The sequence below is a fragment of the Bos indicus genome, chromosome 28 (genome assembly GCF_029378745.1).
Source record: "Bos indicus isolate NIAB-ARS_2022 breed Sahiwal x Tharparkar chromosome 28, NIAB-ARS_B.indTharparkar_mat_pri_1.0, whole genome shotgun sequence".
NCBI classification, from domain to species: domain Eukaryota; kingdom Metazoa; phylum Chordata; class Mammalia; order Artiodactyla; family Bovidae; genus Bos; species Bos indicus.
This window is the reverse complement of record NC_091787.1, coordinates 25,530,946-25,553,311: the sequence shown is the minus strand read 5'-3', so window position 1 is coordinate 25,553,311 and position 22,366 is coordinate 25,530,946.

The window sequence follows — 22,366 nt, the reverse complement described above, 5'->3', positions numbered from 1 at the left end:
AAAGTGTCCTCCGTTAGTCAAAAAGGACCCCTATCTTTCCCTAAACCTCAACCTCTACAAAAGACAAATTCCATTCCATTTAATCCTTCATTCACCAGGCAACCTTTTTTTTTTTTTTAATGGAGTTCTTCTTTCTAATGTTTATTTATGTATTTATTTAATTTTGACCATGCTGGGTCTTTGTTGCTGTGAGGGCTTTTCTCTCACTGCGGCGAGCGGGGACTACTCTTTGTTGCAGCACACAAGCTTCTCATTGCAGTGGCTTCTCTTGCAGAGCACAGGCTCTCGGCATGCGGGCTTCAGTAATTGCAGCACACAGGCTGCCCTGCGGCATGTGGCATCTTCCCCGATAAACCTCGAACCCGAACCCGTTGTCTCTTGCATTAGCAGGCAGATTCTTTACCACTGAGCCACCACGGGAGCCCCTCACCAGGCAACCTTAAATGCATCTACTTTACTTGATTTACCTCTAAAATGAGTATCTTTATGCGTTAAGAGTCATCCTGGAACAGTTCCTTGTTGTCTTAAAGTGTAACTAACCCCCACCCCATTCCAGAGCAATACAAACACTATCTTTCACTAGCTATTGGTATCTGGGTGGTCTTTGGAAAAGGGGAGTCTGGAGCACTTGAACTTTCCTAGCATCACAACTCAGCAGAACACTTGTTACAACAAAGTGATGCTGTTTTAAGACAAATTGAGGTTGTCAGAGGAGATACTGAAGGCAGCACAAAACTGTCCCAAGGGACAGCTCCAGGGCTCAGTTCTTTTCAAAAACTCCAAGTTAAAGATTCTGCCACTCAGCAGCCTCTGGGACTTTCTTGGCTCTTCACTGAGAAGGTCTTGACTCTGAACTGGGCACTCCCGCCACCCAAGAAAACAGGAAATAGATACTGTAGCAAATCTGCATTATGTTTCTGGAGGATAAAAGAGTGATTTGTCATGAACTTTTGATTTCTAGAACTGGAAGAGACCTTAGAAATCACCTACCTCACCCACTCAGATGGGAAAAGCACAAGTCCAGAAAGGTTATGTGACTTGCAGCTGGTCACACAGCTGGCAAGTGTCAATACCAGGTCAGAACTCAGATTTCCTACTTCATAGTCCAGTGACAGAGGATGAACAAGGAAGCAACAAGATTAAGATCTGTAATCATCAGAAGTCTTCCTTTTAGTCTTCTTTTTAGAGGTATGTACTGAAATGTTCCTGTTTAGAATGATAAAATGATTGGGATTTGTTTCTAAATAATCCAGTTTGAGGAGAGGGGATAAGAGAGGTATATCAGTGGGCTGATGATTGCTTTTGAAGATGAGCAATGGGAAAAGTGGGGGCTCATTATACTAGTCTCCCTACCGTAAAATGTTTTTAGAATTTCCATAATAAAACACCTTTTAAAAAATCAACCTTTTAAAAAGGTGTCTTTATCTTTTTGGAATCCACATAAATAAGAAAACATCTCCTGAGTAAAAATAGGGCTTTGCAGAAAAAAAAATTCTTTTCTTTAAAAAGCATATTTTTATTCTTAGATCTCCGTCATCCTTTGAATTTCCCATTCTTTCAGTTCTACTCTCATTCTCCCCTCCCCTCCCTTCAGTGCATGGGGAGACTGTAGCTAAGACAGAAAAGTATCTGGATGCTTCTGGTACAACAGGAGCAGCTCATTGTGTCCTCAGACCTCTCACCAAGTATCTGTGGATGGGCACCCACAGGATGAGTGCCCTCAGAGAGGGCACAGGCATCTCCAGCAGCTCTTTTCCTTGATCCTTCCTTCTCATCACTGACACCACATATCCAGCTTCCCAGGAGCAGGTGCCCCCTTGTTGAAGGTTTCCACAATCCTACTCCAGAAGCTGCCCTAGGTGTTGCCAAGTATATAAGCTTTGGAACTTGGCTGTTTTAATCTTGAACTGGGAATAAGGGAGGGAAAGGCTCTCCTGCCCCCCAGGGTTTGGTCTATAATTTGACAAGAAGAAAAATAAATGGTACCGATGGACCTATTTGCAGGGTAGGAATAGAGATGCAGACGTAGAGAATGGACTTATGGACACAGCAGAGGAAGGAGAGGGTGGGATGAATGGACTGAGAGAGTAGCACTGCCACATATACATTACCATGTGTAACATAGCGAGCTAGTGGGAAGTTGCTGTACAACACAGGGAGCTCAGCTTGGTGCTGTGATAACCTAGAGGAGTGGGATGCGGGGTGGAGTGGGAGGGAGGCTCAAGAGGCAGGAGATGTATGTATACTTATGGCTGATGCATGTCGTTGTACAGCAGAAACTAACACAACATTGTAAAGCGATTGTCCTCCAATTAAAAAAGCAGAAAAACAAAGGGACAGAGGGTAGGTAGGAAATCGCCATAACTTCTGCTCAACTTTGCTATGAATCTAAAACCGCCCTAAAAAATACATTCTATTTTTAAAAAGAGGCATAAAAGAACTTCTCAAATACTAACTAGAGTCTAGTAGAATATGATGTTCCAATTCCAAAATTACAGGGCTTTGAAGAACCGAAAGTTGCAGTGGAATTTGTTGAATATTGTTGATATAAATAACCAGGAACAGGGGGATGTGTTACTTTTCTTGGGAATATTTTCACAGGGATCAAAAATATGGGAAACAAATCTCTTAGAAAATATTTCAGATGTGAGGGAATGGGAATGGACACATGATTAGGGGGAATAAGACCCTTTGAAAATGAATCAAGAAAGAAGGTCTTTATTTGACTTAAGTCTTATGTTTTCCCAAGACATACTATCAATACTATTCTAAATTATTTTTATATCTTTGTTAAATTATATTTCCTTGTTAGAAATTAATAAATGCCTACTATGGAAAAGTGGGCGGCTGAGGGATGGCAAAAGGGGCTCACAGGAAAGTACAAATCCCTTATCACCTTCCATCCAGAGTACCTCTTCTATGTCCTGCCTTTGGCAATTCAAAGTAGCATACACCACTTTCTTGCTCACTGGGGTCCTGCTTATCTCCTCTTATGGCTTTTATTTTGCACCTTAACCTGTGGCACTACCTGGCCTCACAAGTGTCTCCAGACCTAACATGTCTCCAGAACTAACTTGATTCCAGTCAATTCTATCACCAATCTATCAATTCACCACCTGAATGCTCTGAGCTAACAAACTATCCAAGTTCCCAAGTTCAGTGATAATATTTTCTAGGCTTCACAACCCAACCTCACTCCTACTCCCCAAAATACACAGATACTGAAGTTCCACTCACTCACCTGCAATTATATTTAAGGTTATTGGTCACTAAGGAAGAGAGAAATTCTTGCCCCTTAATTTGTAACCACAGGACATAAACCAGATCTTCAACGGCCTGTTGATTTCAATCCTCTTGAGGCTGACCACATTTGCCGATAATGTTACTACATTTTAGTTGGTTATTTTTTTCCCAAACTCTAGGCTCATTTTTTTCTTTTTTGCAGGAGTTGGGGTGGGGAGCTTGTTTTTGTTACAAACATGAAAATGAACAAAATCTCTTAGTTAAATGCTTTTTAGAAGCTTCACCATTTGGTCACAGTTACTACATTGAGATAAATAAAGGTTTTCGTCATGGGAAACCTTAACTTTTAATCCCCCCTAAAGAATGAAAAGAAACTGCCTACCCTCCATCCAAAGAGACAGAATCTACTGCTGGAATAGTTGCTCTTCTGACCTCAACACTATGCGCTGCATTTAATGACCTTTATTTGATGACATACATGCCCAAGTAGACCGAACTTCTAGATGAGGTTACCATGTTTCTGTATTTTCCCATAAGGCAATGAATGAATGGATAAATGAATGAAATCTGTATTGAATACTTCTATTTTGTTGTATGTGCTAGTCTTGTCTTCACATCTTGATTATTCCAGGGATATAGTTTTGACTGGTGTAGAATATAATTGGAGAAGGCAATGGCACCCCACTCCAGTATTCTTGCCTGGAAAATCCCATGGACGGAGGAGCCTGGTAGGCTGCAGACCATGGGGTCCTGAAGAGTCGGACACGACTGAGCGACTTCACTTTCACTTTTCCCTTTCGTGCATTGGAGAAGGAAACGGCAACCCACTCCAATGTTCTTGCCTGGAGAATCCCAGGGACGGGGGAGCCTGGTGGGCCGCCGTCTATGGGGTCTCACAGAGTCGGACACGACTGAAGCGACTTAGCAGCAGCAGCAGCAGCAGAATATAATGGGCTCAAATAACTATTGCTTACCAAAAAGTTAACAGTGGTGTTTTCTAGACAGCAGGATGACAAATGTTTCTTCTTTATCCTTTGGAGACTATGCCAAATTTTGTAGAATAAAATTATGGATCATCTTAGTAATCAAGGAAAACACAATAAAAATATTTTGGTCGTTGACAAAAGTTAACTTAAAACAAACCAACACTTTTAGTGGCAAGCATTCTTTGGATAACCTCCCCTGAGACACAGTGAGACTAAAGAAGCTGAGTCAGAGATCAGCTCTCAGGAACTGCCTGATAAAAGTAATTTTCCTCAAGGCAATGTTGCTGGGAATACCATGCGCTAAGTCGCTTCAGTCACATCCAACTCTTTGAGACACTATGGACTGTAACCCCCAGGGTCCTCTGTCCATGGGATTCTCCAGGCAAGAATACTGGAGTGGGTAGCCATTTCCTTCTGCAGTGGATCTCCCCAACCCAGAGATCAAACTCACATCTCTTATGTCTCCTGCATTGGCAGGCAGGTTCTATACCGCTAGTGCCACCTGGGAGGCCCCAGGAACACCACAGACAGAGAAAGTAGCAGTCAGGGAGGCTGAGGGGAAAGAACATTTGTGAGTTAGGTAAATAGTCCAATACCATCACAGATGAAACAAGAAGAGTTTCTTTTCGGATTTTAGAATATCCACAGAGATAATAATGCTACCAGCTCATGGGGATGGGGGCTTCCCTGGTGGCTCAGTGGTAAAGAATCTGCGTGCAATGCAGGAGACACAGGGTTAGATCCCTGGGTCAGGAAGATCCCCTGGAGAAGGAAATGGCAACCCACTCCAGTATTCTTGCCTGGGACAAGAATCCCATGGACAGAGAAACCTGGAGGGTTACAGTCCATGGGGTCTCAAAAGAGCTGGACATGACTTAGCAACTAAACACCAACAACATGGGGGTGGAAATGAGGTCTCTTTCACTCTTTCCAAGGACTTGGAAATAGGAAAATGAGACCCTCTTCAAATAATGAATTGGAGGAAAGATGTACAAATTTACCCTAAAACAACAGAATGAAGAAAAGGACAGATAAAGAGAGAAATCACATTAGCCTTTGCCAAAGCACATCCTACTCTAAAGACCAAACTGAAATCTCCTTGAATGGAATCAAAGAGCATTTCCCCAGGGGGAAAGGGGTGGTCTCTCCTTCTTCTGGGCTGCTAGGAATGGATGAGTAGGTCAAGTTTGCAAAATTCCTATTTTAAGGGATATAGTTTTAAATTCAGATTCATGCACCTAAAAAAAATATAAACCCAAGGTTGCTCAGAATGTTAGTGTCTGCTCTCATTCTCATAGCTGCTGTCTTTTGGCTAATGAGGTTCCCACTAGAGCAAAGTGACTTGTGCTAGAAGGGCTCATTAAAGAGCAGGACACTGCAGAATTAGCTCTGCAAGGCTTTCCTATCACTGCTCACTTTCCTACAATGCTACTTCCCAGAGCTTCCAAACAGAACCCAAAAAGACATTCTACTTACCATCTTTATCTCTGTCTCAACTGCCTTAGTCTCAGGTGATACTCAATGAAGGTATTATCCCAACATTTGCATTTTAATAGAGGATGATAACCATTAATAAACTTATTTTAGATTTTAATCCTCAAGACAAGCAGAGGCGGAGGATGGGGTTAGTGGGGTGGGATAGACCGTTAGGGGCAAGCAAGAGCTTGCTCAATCTATCTCTGTTCAAAACCACACTGTTGGACTTGTAGGGCTTGCATCAAGAACTTCCTTGTTCCATATGACCAGGAGACCCCCTCTTCCCAGAGGCCATAAAGGTTATCATCGTAGTGATTGGGACAAAGTCAGGACACAGCATGACTAACCCACCCAAGCTCCCTGCCCAGAACCATCCTCTTGTCATTTAGAACTGTAGTGTCCATCAGGGTAGCCACATGTGGCTATTAAGTACTTGAAATGTGACTAGTCTCAATTGAGATGTTCTCTATTTGTAAAGTATACATTGGATTTCAAAGATATAGTAAGAAGAAATGAATATAAAATCTTATTAATAATTTCTCTATGTATTTGTATTATATGTCAAAATACTATTTTAGATATATTAGGTTAAAATATATTATTAAAATTAATTTCACCTATTTCATTTTACTTTTTAAATGTGACTACCAGAAAAGTTGAAATCAAATACGGTGGCCTGAATTTGTGGATTGCTCTGTGCTTCAATTAGACAGTTTTGGCTTAGAAAAATGGAGGCTCTTTTAAGATTAAAAAACATACTGGTTAGAAAGAAGAGAGGCACAGAGAACTATATTCAATATCATGTGATAAACCACAATGGAAAATATTATTTTAAAAAGCAATATATATATCTAGCTGAATTACTTTGCTGTACAGCAGTAATTAACACAACTATAAATCAAGTATATTTCAATTAAAAGTAAATATTTCTATAACAAAAAATTAAGAAAAATAAAGACAGAGAGAGATGCATGACCTGCAAGTGTGCTTGTACTGAAAATGGCCCTAAATAGGTACTTCTCAATGAAAAACACTCATTGGTCAGGAGGAATCCACATAACCCAAAGAAAAAACACCCACTGCTGACTTTTTCATTAGGACATATGTACAATTGGATTTCATTGTTTAATTCACTTGATGATCATAACTGTACTGTACAGTAGCATCGTTTTTACATCTATTATACAGATGAGGAAACTGAGGCACAGAGAGGTATAAATGCATGTGGGATTTGACTTTTGGCAGTCAGACTTCAGATGCTGACTTGTAGCTGTTCTGCGACCCCTCACATAAGCTCTCCTTCCTGGGTGTAGTTTCTGGGGGTACTTTTCTTTGTTAGTCTTGTTTCCCCAGCAGGCCCACCTCAACTATGCCCTGACACTACAGTTAACAAACACCAGTCTGACACGGATAGGGAAAGCCCCTACCCTCAGGACTCTGAATCCTGGAGTTAGGGCAAACCCAAGAACCTGAAAATACGGTGCTCTCAAACTCCACTTAGCAACTCAGTAGGTTGTGAGAACACAGTTTTGCATTTCTGGACCCTGCAGCCTAAAGGCTAGGAAGTTTTGCCGGGTTTTCAATTTGTCAGAAACCGTTTTTTTCACCTTACATAATACTTTTCAAACTTTTCCAAACTGACAGTTGGCTGCTTGCAAATATTCTGAAGCTCAGCTAAGGAAATATTCTCAGGGAGCAGCCCAGAGGCCCTCAGAGCCCAGTTCCCACAAAGGGATGACAGTTAAATGCTGGTGAGAGGAAGCCTTTTGCCTCTGTCACCTCGTTTTTTTTTCTCCTGACCAAAAGCCATATTCTTGCCTTTGGTTTCCTCAGAAACCACTGAAGTTAGATAGTTTTGCTTTTAAAAAGGCTCAAAAATAAGAATAATTTTCTTACTATTGCTGGAAAGATGCCGCAATTGCCATCTTATTTGTAACTTTGTTCTAATTATTGTAACTATTATTGTTATTACTATTATTATTATTATAAAGTGCACTCAGGGGATTGGTGGGGAGTGGGGAGTGGGCAGATGTTCCCTGTCTTCTTTGATAGACCTGGTAGCCGAGGCCCAGGGAGCATGTAATGCAGTCAAGGCCATGGCCTATTGTGTAAGAGCCTGGATAGAAGTTAATTTAGCTTGGGCCAGAGGTTCGGGCAAAGCCTGGTTCCCTGGGTCAGATAAATCATCCTCCTAACAGGGCAGCCACAGAGCAATTAGCATAGGCATGCATGGCCTCCTGCCTCCTTCCCCTGGCCTCTTCTCAGATTCCTTATCTTTCGGGTAGCCACTTCCTGATGTTTGTGTTGGATTTTTTCTTTGAGACTTTAGCTATTTCCACTGCCTGAAATGCTGGATTCCCAGACACCCTCAAGGCTAAATCCCTTCCCTTTTTCAAGTCTTCTTGAAAGACCTTCTTATAAGGCCCTGCTTCCCATCTAATGGCTTCCCCGGAGATGGTGGTGGTTTAGTTGCTAAGTCTTGTCTGACTCTTTGCGACCCCACGGACTGGGGCTCCCAGGCTCTTCTGGCCATGGGATTTTACACCCAAGAATACTGGAGTGGGTTGCCATTTCCAAAGGATCTTCCCGACCCACGGATTGAACCCTCATCTCCTGCATTGCAGGAAGATTCTTCACTCTGAGTCAGCAGGGAAGCCGGGAATCCCTGGTGGATCAGCGGTAAAGAATCTTTCTGCAATGCAGGAGATGAGGGCTTGATCTGTGGGTCGGGAAGATCCCCTGGAGTAGGAAATGGCAATCCACTCCAGTATTCTTGCTGGAAAATCCCTTGACAGAGGAACTGGATGGACTACAGTCCATGGGGTCACAAAGAGACAGATGATGATCTTGTGCTTCCTATCCAACACTGCAGCCTCCCAGCCCCCTTCCTTTTCTTTTTTTCTATAGCATTTATCAACTAATTGTCTTCCTTCTCCTCTAAAATATAAGCTCCATGAGAACAGCGGTTTTTGTTCATTGATGTTGCTCAAGGGTGCAGAAGAACCCGTGGTCACAGTAGGTGCTCAGTAAACACTGGGTAAAATGGAAATTGTTCAAAGCTGTTCTTGATGCTCACCAGTTCAGCCAGTAAGAACTTCAGGGCAAGCTCTGTGTCCCTGCCACAGGCCCACAAGTGCAGTGCCCAGCACATAGACAAGCCCTTGTGATCAATGTAAATTCTAATCTGCATAAAAATGTCAGGAGAGGAGGTCTTATGGATAACTTTTTTTTTTTTTTTACTACTTCTTTTCACTTTTATTTCCTGTCTGGAATATGAAAATAACAAATCAAGCTAAAACAAAACTCTGAAAACCCCATGTGCTCTCTGGGTGTGACCCTCATTGTCTCTGCATGTAACCAGTGGAAGGAGAGAGCCTGTAAACTCCAAACACTGTTCTCAGGGCAGGGGACAGGAAACCAGGCCAGTGGAAAGAAGCCAAGTCCTTCTTCCTCAGAGAGATTTTGAGACATCATAAGACTATTTTCAAGCATGAGAAAGAACATGTTGATGGGCAATTTTCCATCCCTACAGGTGACAGAGCAAGAGAAAAATGCCCATTTCTGACTATAAGAGCATTCAAATGAGATTTAGAGAATACTTGCCTTAGAAGGATTTGAAATATCAGCAGAATATAATCAGGGCAAATTCGAGATGCCTAACTCCGGAGTAAAAAAACTTCTGATTAAAAAAAAAGTAAAGACCTCCCTGGCAGGCCAGCAGTTAAGACTCTGCCCTTCCACTGCAGAGGGCACAGGTTCAATCCCTGTCTGGGGAACTAGGATCCCACATGCTGTGCAAGGCAGCCAGAAAGAAAGAAAGAGAGAACATTAAAAAAAAAAAAAAAAAGCAAACAAGTAAAATTCTTACATTTATATGACAAAGTTGATGTTCCTTTTCCCAATTCTGGATTCTAAACATTAGGGTCATATTGTGGCAAGAAAATGGTATGGTTGGGAGCTGAGGCTTAGACTGAGACTGCTTGGGTTTAAACCTGACACATCCTAGCTATGATGCTGGGCAAGCTGTTTAACAAGTTTTGCCTCAGTTTTTCTACCTTTTAAATGGGGTAATAATTGCATCAACCTCTGAGGATCAGACAAGTGCATTCGCCTTCCTGTGAAGATCTGGCACCTTTCAATAAAGAACAAAATCAGGCAGGCCCTCAGTCAGTGCCCAGTAAGTAGGCTCTCTTACCATATGGGCATGGTGAATTTAGTAGTCCTTAAAGGTAGAGATGGAAAACTGAAATAGGGACCACAGGGCAATCTTAATGGAGACAGAAGCTGCAAGAAGACACACTACATCTGGGAACTGGAGGGTGGTAAACTTGGGGGTTGGAGGCTATGAGAGGGTGGACAATTGGGAACTCTAGAAGGTAAAAAAGCAGGAGCAAAAGCTTCCTGACAATCTCATTCACCATTGCAATGAAAAGAGTAAAATACTTAGGAATAAATTTACCTAAAGAAACAAAAGACCTATATATAGAAAACTATAAAACACTGATGAAAGAAATCATAGATGACACAAATACATAGAGAAATATACATGTTCATGGATCAGAAGAATCAATATAGTGAAAATGAGTATACTACCCAAAGCAATCTATAGATTCAACCCTATCAAGCTACAATGGTATTTTTCACAGAACTAGAAAAAATAATTTCACAATTTGTATGGAAATACAATAAACCTTGAATAGCCAAAGTAATCTTGAGAAAGAAGAATGGAACTGGAGGAATCCACCTGTCTGACTTCAGACTATACTACAAAGCTATGGTCATCAAGACAGTATGCTACTGGCACAAAGAAAGAAATATAGATCAATGGAACAAAACAGAAAGCCCAGAGATAAATCCACGCATCTATAGACATCTTATCTTTGACAAAGGAGGCAAAAATATACAATGGAGAAAAGATAACCTCTTTAACAAGTGGTTCTGGGAAAACTGGTCAACCACCTACAAAAGAATGAAACTAGAACATTTTCTAACACCATACACAAAAATAAACTCAAAATGGATTAAAGATCTAAATGTAAGACCATAAACTATAAAACTCCTAGAGGAAAACATAGGCAGAAGACTCTCTGACATAAATCACAGAAAGATCCTCTATGACCCACCTCCAAGAATAATGGAAATAAAAGCAAAAATAAACAAATAGGACCTAATTAAACTTAAAAGCTTTTGTGCAATGAAGGAAACTATAAGCAAGGTGAAAATACAGCCTTCAGAATGGGAGAAAATAATAGCAAATGAAGCAACTGACAAAGAATTGATCTCAAAAATATACAAGCAGGTAATGCAGCTCCCCAATCAAAAAATGGGCCAAAGAACTAAACAGACATTTCTCCAAAGAAGACATACAGATCATTAACAAACACATGAAAAGATGCTCAATATCACTCATTATCAGAGAAATGCAAATCAAAACCACAATGAAGTACCATCTCACGCCAGTCAGAATGGCTGCTATCAAAAAGTCTACAAACAATAAATGCTGGAGAGGGTGTGGAGAAAAGGAAACCCTCTTACACTATTGATGGGTATGCAAACTAGTACAGCCACCATGGAGAACAGTGTGGAGATTCCTTAAAAAACTGGAAATAGAACTGCCATATGACCCAGCAATCCCACTGCTGGGCATACACACCAAGGAAACCAGAATTGAAAGAGACACATGTACCCCAATGTTCATCACAGCACTGTTTACAATAGCTAGGACATGGAAACAACCTAGATGTCCATTGGCAGACAAATGGATAAGAAAGTTGTGGTATATATACACAATGGAATATTACTCAGCTATTACTAGGAACACATTTGAGTCAGTTCTAATGAGGTGGATGAAACTGGAGCCTATTACACAGAGTGAAGTAAGTCAGAAAGAAAAACACCAATACAGTATATTAATGTATATATATGGAATTCAGAAAGATGGTAACAACAACCCTATATGTGAGATAGCAAAAGAGACACAGATATAAAGGAGACTTTTGGACTCTGTGGGAGAAGGCAAAGGTGGTATGATTTGAGAGAATAGCATGAATATTACCATATGTGAAATAGACGAACAGTCTAAGTTTGATGCATGAAACAAGGCACTCAAAGCCAGTGCACTGGAACAATCCAGAGGGATGGAATGGAGAGGAAGGTGGGGGAGGAGTTCGGGACAGGGGGACACATGTACACCCATGGCTGAGTCATGTCAATGTATGGCAAAAACCACCACAATATTGTAAGGTAATTAGCCTCCAATTATAATAAATAAATTAATTTAAAAAAATTTTTAAAGCTTCCTGAGCAATTGTTAAGTTGTTTTCTAAAATCTTGGGTGAGGAGGAACCTACTAGGTGCCAGGCAGGGTGTGGGTGTGAAATCTGACCTCCACACAACTCTGCCAGGTTGACCGGACCAGTTCAAGCTGGCTGGTAAAGGGAAAGAGCCAGGATGGACTGAGGCGTCTGTCCATCTCTGTTCGTGTTGCTGCTGCTGCTGCTAAGTCGCTTCAGTTGTGTCCGACTCTGTGCAACCCCATAGATGGCAGCCCACCAGGCTCCCCTGTCCCTGGGATTCTCCAGGCAAGAACACTGGAGTGGGTTGCCATTTCCTTCTCCAATGCATGGAAGTGGAAAGTGAAAGTGAAGTCACTCAGGCGTGTCCAACTCCTAGCGATCCCATAGACTGCAGCCTACCAGGCTCCTCCATCCATGGGATTTGCCAGGCAAGAGTACTGGAGTGGTTTGCCATTGCCTTCTCCACTCTGTTCATGCAGCCACACATGATTACAATAATCATCACCCTTGTAAAAGATGAGCAGGCTTTGTTCTAAGCACTTTTCACATATCAACACATTTAATCCTGTCACAGTCCACTGAGGATGGTAGTAGTGAGGAAGCTGAGGATAGAATTTGATCAGCTGAGGCCAAGGTCCAAAAGTATAGAGCAGAGGGGACCTCCCCAGCACAGGGCAGGCCTCCAGAGTTGAGGCTGAGGTGGGCTCCCAGAGGGCTGACCCTAGAGGAGAGCCCAGACACAGGCCCCGTTAATCCCATTACCACCCAGTGGCCAGAGCCAGCTTGTTATAACACAAATCAGATCAAGTCACACCCCACCAGACCTTCCGAAGGCACAGCCACCCAGTCAAGCACAATTTCTCCCTAGCAGAAATTTCTATTTAAGACCTCTTAATCCTGGCCTCAAAGTTTCCTTAGAAGGAGCTTCTCTGATAGGATCCATCTGCAGCATCTCCTCTTCTGCGGTGTGTATGTGAAGCAGAGATAGGGAAAACCTAATGATGGGCTTGTGAGGCAAGACCCCACAGAGGTCCAAGCCCTGGAGATAAGCAGGCTCTAGAGACCTCCAACCTTGTTTAGTCCCCTAAAGAGGATAGATACTATCTCAGAGCAGCCACAGAGGATGAGGTTAGTGTCACCCCTTAATGCCTTCTGCAGGCAAGGGGAGATGAGAGGCAGGGTCCTGCCCTGCTTAGGTCCAGTGTCCCCTGGATGCCGTTTTCCTGGCTGTCCCAACCCTTTCCCCATTCTGGCCTGTCATGACACCAGCATGAAGCTCGTAAGGGCAGAGACTGGTTCTATACTGGTAGCCAGCAGAGAGGAGGCTCTCAGGATATTTTTGTAGACCAGACACAGCTGGATCCAGTGCATACTGTATACAGCATGAGGGTTCAGAGCATGGTTGAACTAAGCTGCCTATGTTCACTTCCCTGCTCTGACATCTGCTAGCTGAATGCCTTGGGGAGCCTTTAACTTGCATGTACTCCAGTTTCCGCACTTGTTAAAAATGGGGCAATACTACTTCCTTCACAAGGACGTTATGAGAATTAAGTGAGTTGAAGCAGGAAGCCCTCTAGTAGTAAGTGCTCAATGGTTGTTAACTGCCAATTAGCACTACTATATTTAGCTGCATAATACTGGGCAAATCACATCTCTGAGCTTTGGTTTTTGTTTATGTAAAGTAGTGATATTATCCACCTCACAGGGTTGTTGGGAAGACTGAGAATATCATGTACAGAGGACTTAGTATACTGCTTGGAAAACAATGGGTAAGAAGTCAGCCATTTACTGTGTTGGGCAGACTTTATTTTTCTGTGCTCCAAAATCACTGTAGATGGTGGCTGCAGCCATGAAATTAAAAGATGCTTGCTCCTTGGAAGAAAAGCTATGACCAACCTAGACAGCATATTAAAAAGCAGAGACATTACTGACAAAGTTTCATCTAGTCAAAGCTCCGGTTTTTCCAGTAGTCATGTATGAATGTGAGAGTTGGATCATAAAGAAAGCTGAGTGCCAAAGAGTTGATGCTTCCGAACTGTGGTGTTGGGGAAGACTCTTGAGAGTCCCTTGTACAGGAAGGAGATCAAACCAGTCAATCCTAAAGGAAATCAGTCCTGAATAATCATTGGAAAGACTGATGCTGAATCTGAAGCTCCAATACTTTGGCCATCTGATACAAAGAACAGACTCACTGGAAAAGACCCTGATGCTAGGAAAGATTGAAGGCGGGAGGAGAAGGGGGCTATAGAGGATGAGATGGTTGGATGGCATCACTAACTCGATGGTGAGTTTGAACAAGCTCTGAAAGTTGGTGATATACAGGGAATCCTGGCATGCTGCTGTTCATGGGGTCACAAAGAGTTCAACACAACTGAACCAAATTGATTCCAGTCTTTCAGGGTCTTCTTAGTTGAGTGAACAACTGGCTGGATATATTAATAGTCCAGGTGGACTCTGGAAAAGATAAACATACTCTGGACCTCCCTTGTTGGGGGCACATCAAGAATAGCTTCCAGATACACCATCCATCAACTTGATTCACTGGTTAATTTCCTCCAGTGTTGAGTCACCTAGTGGTCCTCTTTCCATTGGAGAAATGTCTCAGAGAGGCTCCATTTCCAGACCTGTGCCTGAGCGGGAGTCTCAAAACCCTACCCTCAAGGATGGATTCAGTTCAGTTCAGTTCAGTTGCTCAGTCGTGTCCGACTCTTTGCAACCCCATGAATCGCAGCACGCCAGGTCTCCCTGTCCATCACCAACTCCTGGAGCTTACCCAAACTCATGTCCATCGAGTTGGTGAAGCCATCCAGCCATCTCATCCTCTGTCGTCCCCTTCTCCTCCTGCCCCCAATCCCTCCCAGCATCAGAGTCTTTTCCAATGAGTCAACTCTTCGCATGAGGTGGCCAAAGTACTGGAGTTTCAGCTTCAGCATCATTCCCTCCAAAGAAATCTCAGGGCTGATCTCCTTTAGAATGGACTGGTTGGATCTCCTTGCAGTCCAAGGGACTCTCAAGAGTTTTCTCTAACACCACAGTTCAAAAGCATCAATTCTTCAGTGCTCAGCTTTCTTCACAGTCCAACTCTCACATCCATACCTGACCACTGGAAAAATCATAGCCTTGACTAGACGGACCTTTGTTGGCAAAGTAATGTCTCTGCTTTTGAATATGCTATCTAGGTTGGTCATCACTTTCCTTCCAAGGAGTAAGCGTCTTTTAATTTCATGGCTGCAGTCACCATCTGCAGTGATTTTGGAGCCCAAAAAATAAAGTCTGGCACTGTTTCCACTGTTTCCCCATCCATTTCCCATGAAGTGATGGGACCAGATGCCGTGATCTTCGTTTTCTGAATGTTGAGCTTTAAGCCAACTTTTTCACTCTCCTCTTTCACTTTCATCAAGAGGCTTTTTAGTTCCTCCTCACTTTCTGCCATAAGGGTGGCGTCATCTGCATATCTGAGGTTATTGATATTTCTCCTGGCAATCTTGATTCCAGCTTGTGTTTCTTCCAGCCCAGTGTTTCTCATGATGTACTCTGCATATAAGTTAAATAAACAGGGTGACAATATACAGCCTTGATGAACTCCTTTTCCTATTCGGAACCAGTCTGTTGTTCCATGTCCAGTTCTAACTGTTGTTTCCTGACCTGCATATAGGTTTCTCAAGAGGCAGTTCAGGTGGTCTGGTATTCCCATCTCTTTCAGAATTTTCCACAGTTTATTGTGATCCACACAGTCAAAGGCTTTGGCATAGTCAATAAAGCAGAAATGGATGCTTTTTTCTGACTAAAGAGTGGTTAGTGAGGGATTATTCAAGGCAGGACCTTTACTAGTTAGCAAAGGTCAAACCAAACTAAAAACACCCTGCTTGTTCCTTGTCCCCAAACCAAGTCCTCCACCACTTGCTGACTCAAAGATCCCCACAAGACTGGCAGAGTGGGGGTCCTATACACACCAGGACCTCAGGAAGGGAAAGATGGCAGTGAGTGCCTGCCTCCCAGCTTCACAGAGGCCAACCTCTGGAACATGAGGAAGGTCAACCTGCAGTTCTTAGCTCTGAGTCTTGGGCCAAAAGGGGATGTTAGGAAGTGCCTCCTCCCTGAGGGCCAGACTTTTTTACTTCGCTGTTCTCTCAATTCAGAAGGGGTTCCAAGTGGACAGGGGTTTTTCCCTCCTTTTTGTGATCTTATTCATACACAAAAAAACCTTAGAGGTTAAAAAAATTAAATCATTTGGTTATACGTTTACTAAACCACTTTAACTATAAAGAACTAACTTACATGCAATCTAGACAAGAGGTAACAGTGCTTAAACTTTTCCTTTGATGGGTGGTATGTGGTTAAGAAGTGATTCTTTTCCCAGGTCTTTTCCTCCTCCAATCTAAATACCTCTAGGTACCTTCAAAATGGGCCCAAACCTTTGGAATAAGCTGCCCACTGATCCACTGGTTCAGCAAGTGTTTATCAAGCACCTACTATGTGTGAGATACAGGGCCATGAGGGTGAGGTATGAAAAACACAGACCCTGCCTGGAGGAGATCCATCTAACCAGGATAAGTAATGGAGGAGTTCCATCTAACCAGGATAAGTAAAGGACTTTGGCCCCCTGAGTTCTGGTCATGCCTACCAAGGAATACTCCCACAGAGGTCTGGGTTTTATGTTATAATGATGATGCAAACATTAAAATTTAAGAAAAACTTTGACTAGTCACTGCACATAATCTCACTGTCTTAGCACAACTATCTCCATTTGTCTTTCCTTTTGTTTCCTAACTATGGCATACACATCATGTTCTATAGCAGAAGCAATCACAACATACTTACCAGAGAATACTTTTCCACCATTTATATTTTTATATATTCCTGCTTAGTTTTCATAATTCACACTTTCACAAAGCTATAGGCTGCTCTATTCTGGTTCCTGTGCCAGAATTACAAACTATTCCCTATTGTTGGACTTCTACTGTTTTTTTCTTGGAGTGTGGATAGCAGTGCGGTGTTCATGGACCCAGCACTGCCTGTGGAGCATCTCTTCCACCCAGGTCCTGTGCTGACAGCTTCAGGGCCACGGAGTCACCAGCCACCGTCCTGTCAGAGCCCAGGGTTCCGTTGATCCATAAAGTCCCCAAGCACACCAGCAAACCATTTTGGCAAAATGCAAAGACACCGTGGAAGACATACCGAGTGAATCATGCTAAAAGCCCCAGCAAAAGGGACTGAAGTCTGAGGGGCCCAAAAGAATTCTACATTTTCAGAATGACTGAAGTAAAGTGTTTGAGGAAGTCCCAGCTCCCAAATTTCATTTACCAGCAGACTTGAAACTGCCTCCACACAAGGTTGTATTTCTAAACGGCAAGTCTTCTGATTTCATTGGCAACTGAGGGAAAACCCACCTTTATTTCAGAATGAATTCCCTAACCCTGTTGCCAGCCAGGAAATCCCAGACGCCTTGCCCATGCACAGGAGAGAGAATTTAGGCCCATGTCTGGCACGGTGGAGCTACTGCACAGGCTGGCCTCTCTCTGGACCTTCTTGTCTTCTCTCCACTTCTCACTCTAAACAGAGGGTGAGAAAGGAGCCCTGTGGCTTGGATTTTCTTGTTATTTGACTTTTCTACTGTTTGGGCAGGGGGGATTTGATGGGGTTTTTTGGGCCTCACCATGCAGTTTGCAGGATCTTAGTTCCCTGACCAGAGTCCCCTGCAGTGGAAGTGCTGAGTCCTAACCACTGGGTTGACCACCAGAGAATCCCTTCACTCTTTCTTCTTTAAATTAATTAATCAATCAGGCTGTGCTTCAATTAATTAGTTGCAGCATGTAGAGTCTAATTGCCTGACCAGGGATTGAACCCAGGCCCCCTGCATTGGGAGAATAGACTTAGCCACTGGACCACCAGGAGAGTCCCTCTACTCTTTCTTTAGAAATAAAAGAACTCACATTCACTTATTCTACCCCACCAAGATTGTCTCTCATGTGAAACCCTCTTCTCCAGTCCCCATCCTAACCCAACTGCCAGAGACTGATGTAGAAGAAACACTAAAGGTACACAGCCCAGCTGGAAACTCTAGGCCTCAGACAACCTGGGAGTTATGGTTTTGCCCTCTTCCTTAGACTCTGAAGCCCCACAGGATCAGCTGTGTGGCCAGTGATGTGGGAGGAAGAATGGTTACTGGTCAGATACTGCCCTTCTAGGAATTTCTGAACAGCAGAAACTCTTTATCATTTTCCTCTCCAAGGCTGGCTCTGAAGTCTATCTCCAGTATTTGGTAAACCTCGGGGGATTTGGCAGAGCACTTATCACTCATTGTGAAAGGAGTTGGTGCTCAGTTGCTCAGTCCTGGCTGACCCTTTGTGACCCCGTGGACTGTAACCCACCAGGCTCCTCTGTCTATGGAATTTTCAAGGCAAGAATACTGGAGTGGGTTGCCATTTCCTTCTCCAGGAAGGGAGTTTACTTGCCTCTACAAAGCCTTGAGCTTGGGGGTAGGCAAAGATCTCACAATGACAGTGTGGTCAGTACTCTGTAATCAGTGACTAATGAGCCCTCTCTGGAAGCTTCATCCCATCCCAGTCTTCACTAGAGAGGAGACCCAAGGCAAGTCACATCCAGATCCAGTCAGGTCCTGGTGATGGGACAACAGTGGGACCTTCCTCACCAGTAGAGGGCCACATACTAAGTTCACTAGCTTTCTTGGTCTGGATCTCTCTGGCTTTGAAACATTTCAGAAAATGAATTCTCCCACCAGACTCAGCTCAAGGGAAACATATCTCCAATGATACTCAGTAGGTGCTAAATAAATGCATGTCTATTTTCTTGGCAGAGATTCTGCAGGCCATAGCCAGAAAGAGACTTAGCCAGAAAGAGCCAGAAAGAGAAAGAGCCCAGAAATAACTAGCACCTGGTCCTCAAACTCAGCTGGAAATTGAGTAATGAACATTAAGAAACCCTCATGTTAAGGGCGTGGGATAGATGGGAAGATGTGTGATTAAGGAAGCAGAGTCGGGTGGCCATGGCAGAGTCTAGGCGGTGACTATATGGCTGTTCACTGCAAAGTTCTTTCAATTTTACTATCTATTTGAAAATTTTCATAATGCATTGTTGGAAGGAAAATCCTGATGCCTGGTCTCAACCTAGAGAGGCACTTAATTGGTACAGCCTTTGCATCAAGAGTTGTAAGAACTCCACCAAGGTTGACTCTCCTTGTCTGGTATGTGGCAAGTGTGGTTCAGACCAGCAAAATCAGCATCAACCGGGAACCTGTTAGAAATGTGAATTCTGGGGCCCTTTTCCAAATCTCTCTGGTGGTTTAGATGCTAAAGAATCTGCCTGCAGTGCAGGAGACCCGGGCTCGATGCCTGGATTGGGGAGATAGCCTGGAGAAGGGAATGACTACCCGCTCCAGTGTTCTTGCCTAGAGAATCCCATGGACAGAGGAGCCTGGCAAGCTACAGACCATGGGGTTGCAAAGAATCAAACATGACTGAGCAACTGACACTTTCATTCCAAATCTACAGAATCAGAAACTCAGGTGGTAGACCCAACAATTGTTATTTAAGAAACATCTTCCATTGTTTCTGGTGCATGCTAGCTAAAGCTAGTGGTTTCCAAACTTGGCTGCGCATTGGGATCATCTAAGGAATTTGGCAGGGGTAATCAACACGATTCCAGAACGAGGCTCAGACCTTCTGAATTAGGCCTTAGGAGCCTATACTCTTTTTCATAAGCTCCCCAGTGGCTCTGATGTTAACCAGAGTTTGTGCCCAGGCCCCTCCTCAGGCCAGTCAGGAACTGAGCCCACTGGGGAGATTAGGGCCAGGTTCCCTGGCTCCTTGATCCACTGTTGACCCCACTCTCCACCTCCATATATTACCCATTGTTTATGTCAATCAGGTGGTTTTGTTAGCTCCCTTCTAGTTCTCAAACTTTGCTGTACATTTCGATCACCTGGGAGATTTAAAATACCAGAAAACTTTCTCTGAATTAAGTAGAATATGAGAAACGTACTCTGGTATCATTGCATCTCTCTTGCAATTCCCTTCACTCCAGGCCTGCACCCAACTTCAAGAGGGTAGGTGAGAAGGGAGTTCTGTGGCTTCCGTGATTGCTAATTTGCTCAATCATCAATCTCAAGCCATACTTATGGAATCAAAGCATGAGATGTAGAGCTGCTTCTTGCTCTGCCACCAGCTTGCCCTTTACTCTGGAATTGTTACCTTTGTTCCCTGGGGTTACCAAGGAGGTTGGAGAAGCCATTAAAAGGAGTGACTGACACAGAACTCCTTTTCACCTTCTTGTCTAAAAAGATTTGGTAAATAATGTCCTCAAAAAATGCTGTGAAGGGACTTCACTGGTGATCCAGTGGTTAGGACACTGCTCTTCCACTGCAGGGGGCAAGGGTTTGATCTCTGGTGGGGGAACTACAATCCCACAACCTGTGTAGTGTAGCCAAAATAATAATAATAATAATAATAATAATGCTGTGGGGAACAATGGGAAAGGGAAGAAAATGAGACAGAAGGAGGAGGGGATGTTCCTCAAAGTAAGCTTGTCACTTTCCCAGGCCCCAAGCAAGGTGGGAGACTCAACATTAAACAGGGAAAGAGTTCTGCCTGATCTAAGAGCAGTTGAGAGCACTCTCGGCCCCAGGGCAATCCAATGGACCAGACCATGTTTTGTCTTCCTGAGTGTGTCCTCAAATACCAGGAAAGAAGCTTACAGGATGGTGGGGTTCAAAATTAACCAGGGTTCTCCTCTTGTAGATGAGGAAACTGAGACTCAGATAAGAAGCAACTTGCCAATCATATGCTGGCAAAGAGAGAGCCAGAGTCTAAACCCATATGTGTCTCCAAAGACTGGACTTATGCAGCGTCTAAGTAGTCAAGCTCAGATCCAAGCCTCCAGACTCCAGGGCTTTCGCTCTTTCCCAATAGCTGCTGTTTGTCTCAGAACAGCAGCTGCAGGAAGGTCTTAGAGACCACAAGTCAACCTGTCCTCAGATTCAGGGCAGCGACAATAGTCTCCAAGTGAGCAGCCCCCAGCATTGCCCACCTTCTCAGCTGATCCCAAACTCTTGGTCCGAGTATTTCTAAGCCAACATGACTGAGGTCTAAAAACAAGAACCTGTCTGGTGAATTTCTTTTAACAAAACTTATTGCGTCCAAACCCAACCACCCCCAGAAGAATCACTAATTAGTGCCCAGGAAAGACAGGAGAATTTGAACTTGAAGACACTCACCTCCTCTGGCTCCAGTCCCTATCTTTGTCCCTGCCTGAGCTGCACTGCCAAGGGCCAGAACTGAGCACAAGCTTGTGTTTCTAGATGCCTGGCAAAGTCAGACTGGGAGAGTTTGAGTCTTTTGCCTACAATAGGAGCACCTTCAGGTCAGTTGACAGCCTGCCCCAAGGGAGGGTCAGAGATTGCTTCTCAAGGTCTGCCCACCTCTGAAAGCACACACCTGCAGCCATCCCAGAGACCATCCCGAAGGGGCAGGGATCCAAGGACCTCAGACCTTTTTGGACTCAGATTGACTTCTTACATTTGTGACTTGGTAAAAAGAGCACTGGGATTAAATGGAGAAGGTAGTTTCACTTAGCACTCCATTAATCTATTTTACTCCTTATCCATTCACTCATTCAATAGGTAGTTTTGGGTCATCGATGTGAGCTGGCACTGCTATGTACTTAGTAGAATGGTGCCATGACAGCCAAGGAGTCCAGTTATAATTTTCTTGAAGGAGTCCGTGCTCTTGATGTAAACTCCCAAGGCCACGACAGGAACCCCTTAAGACAACTGATGAACACTCTTTTTGGAAAAATGACTGTAACCATAAAACTATTCACATAAATTTAGGGATTTTGGAGTTAAACCTTCTATTCTGATGTTTTCTACCTGAACTCTTCCATCACTTCTCCTGGACATATTCCTTCCCTACTGTAGACCTCAGTTTCCCCATCTGAAACATGAATTCGCTAGACTTTATTGGCCATACAATCTCAAATCTCACATATCAGTGATTTCAGAAGTCCCCTAGTTCTTAGAGAGCGAGCCACCTAAAATGAGATTGGAAAGAGGAAAGCATGCGTGACTTTGGAAGTGTTTGAGGATGAATAGAAGGTGGAAGCTTCCTGCTTCCCTGGTAGTTCAGCTGGTAAAGAATCTGCCTGCAGTGCGGGAGACCTGTGTTCGACCCCTGGGTTGGGAAGATCCCCTGGAGAAGGGCATGGCAACCCCTCCAGTATACTTGCCTGGAGAATCCCCATGGACAGAGGAGTCTGGCGGGCTACCATCTATGGGGTAGCAAAGAGTCAGACACAACAGAGCAACTAAGCACAGCACAGAATGTGGAAGATACAAAACACAGTTCTTAA